Source organism: Microtus ochrogaster, chromosome 16 (assembly GCF_000317375.1).
Source record: "Microtus ochrogaster isolate Prairie Vole_2 chromosome 16, MicOch1.0, whole genome shotgun sequence".
Taxonomy (NCBI): Eukaryota; Metazoa; Chordata; class Mammalia; order Rodentia; family Cricetidae; genus Microtus; species Microtus ochrogaster.
The window spans coordinates 57,800,979-57,803,846 of record NC_022018.1 but is presented as its reverse complement, the minus strand read 5'-3'; positions in this window follow the sequence as shown (position 1 = coordinate 57,803,846).

Here is a 2,868-nt window from a genome sequence, read left to right as displayed (position 1 = left end):
GCAAGGGACATTGGTGCCATAGTGGGAGGCACCATGGTGCTGGGTCAACTGCCCAGGCTGAAGCAGTTTGCTTGTTCTCTGTCCTCCTGGTGCCTGTCGCAAGCATACAACTTTGGTCTATTATGACTGTTCTAGACATTTACGACTGTGAGTCTCATAGCCCACAGTTCCAGATGCATGGTCACACCGCTCCTCATATTCAGATGGTCCAGTGTCATTCTCATAGCCCACAGTTCTAGATGCATGGTCACACCGCTCCTCATATTCAGATGGTCCAGTGTCATTCTCATAGCCCACAGTTCTAGATGCATGGTCACACTGCTCCTCATATTCAGATGGTCCAGTGTCATGGCAGAAGCCAGTTTTCAAAAGTTATATAATGATATAGACATACAACCAACTGCCCAGAACATAAAGCCCATGCTATGATTCCCTCACAGACATGACCTAAACTGTGTATGAAACCGTACCTACCACTGATGACCTCCAGCTGGTTTGGGCTCATCAGGTTCTATGACTCACATGGCAGAGGCTGGACCTGCTGTAGAGTCTCTTCCTGCTCTGGGCTATAGTCAACCTTTCATGTTTCCCAGAATATGAGCTGGAGCAGAATTCCCGGCATAGATGTGTTGCCTCCAGAAGCCATGGACGATTACCAAACCTTGTTTCTTTCTCAGGGTGGGAGACTGAAAGACACAGCAATTTGTCTTTTGCTTTGGAGGAAATTTACTGGCATGTCTTCCTTTCTGAACTCCTAAGAAGGTTAGTGATGAAAATTCATCACTTTCTCCCATGGGAGGTTTTATGTCCTGGCCTCTGGAACATGAGCATCTTGCTGAGACTTCTGACATGCCAACCACCTCTCGCTCCTCTGGCCAATCAATGTATTATAATATCATCAGTGTGCTAAACCACCACAGCATGCTGCAGTATGCTCAGAAAACCTACATCTCTGTATACTCTCTTATGACAGAGGGTGGGGCAGTGAACATAAACCCTTTACCAAATCATACACATATAATGTTATTGATTTCATCTAAATGTAAATTATATCTGAGAGTCTTTTATAATTTAGGATATGGAAACACTTTTCAAAACAATGACAATATATTTCAGGCCTATTATTCTACCCAAACAAAGATATCACACCAAGCATAAGAATAATGATCAGACCAACTAATGAACTGAACTTGTAGCCACCTGCTGCTACCATCCTAGGACCCCTGGCTCCAATGGTGCCAGGCTGGCAGTTAAATGAAGACTCTAACTTGGGAAGCATCACCTCTCTGTGCTTCATTTGTTCACTGATTCCTTTGGAATCCACAGACGCTGGATGAATGAAGGATTCAGTCACTGGGTGATCTCCACCACCTCCTTTCTCTGGGATGCTATGTAGTTTTAAATTTTGCCATCATGGTCTGGGGCATGAGAGAGCCATCCAGGCATCCTTGCCATGAAGGGTTTTACCCACGTGACTAGGACTCCATTTGGAGGCCCAAATGCTAAGAACTTCAGACCCACTCATTTGGGGGCCACAGGAGAGGTCCTGGGCTCTGCAGACTTGATGCAAGCTTCTCTCTGTCAGATCATGACAAGTCTTTGGGCCTCTGAGTATTAATTCCAACTCATATTTTATGTTCAGAAGCATTCCCAATGTCTAATTGTCCCCTTCCTCTTTTCCTTGAGGCAAAATAAATCAAGTAAATGGGCAGATGAACGAGGACCCAGAGCTCTGGAGAACTGAGGGACGCACTACCCTGAAGAAAACCGGGGTCTTTCCCTCGAGGCTGGGTTTACCTCTTTAGGTTCAGATCTATACACTGGCTCAGATCCAGACAATGGAAAAGAAATTATAGACAAACATAAAAACTAAGTTTCGGAGTACTTTGGGTTCACAATAAAATGGTGTGGAAAGTAGAAACCGTCTTCACGTACTCCCTGCCTCTATACATACACAGCTTCCCCCATTATCAACAGCATAAGAACTGTCACAACAAATGGCCCTATATAGATTATCATTTTCACAAAAGGACAGTTTACATTAGAGTTCACTCTTGACATTTATGATGGTCCAACACTTGAAATATGTATAATATCTTCCTTTACAGAACATATGAAATTGTTTCAGAGCCCTATCAATTCTCTGTGTTATGTTCATTAATCCTCCCTCCTCCTAAGCTCTGGCAACACTGGTCTTTTTTTTTTTACCATATTTATAGTTTTGCCTTTTTCAGAATGCCATATAGCTGGAATTACACATTATGTTACTTTGCCACTGAGACTTCTTTCACTTCATAATACACATTTGTGACCTAGAACAACAGCTTTTTAGTATAATAAACAGCCTTTGAAAAATTATTCCTACAATCACAAGCAAAATAATATCCTAGGAAGCTCTTTCCATCTTGTCTATAGGACGGCTATGTTCTGGTAACTGTTTCCATATTTCTGTGGATTATGACCCTTTTGCTGCCTCTCCAATTTTGCTGGTCATGGCAGTCATTGTCATAGTCTTGTTCAGGATGTTGAAGCATAGCCATCTGGCCTCTTTTGCTTCATGGTTCCATCCCACACCACATACTGCCATCAGTGAGCCTGCAACAGACTATCTTCCTGTTGGCACTGCTCTGAGAGAAGCCCCACTGCTGAAAGGCTCTGTGACCCTGGTGCAGGCCGAGCCAGAGCCACATTCTTATGCCTTCAAGGGCCCTCATTTATTAAAAGGAAAGTTAATGAGGGCCTAGAGAAATGGCTCAGTAGTTAAAAGAATGTACTATTTTTCCAGAAGATTCAAGTTTGGTTTCCAACACTCAAGGAAGGTGGCTCACAACTGCCTCTAACTCCAGCTCTAGGGATCCATCTCCTTCT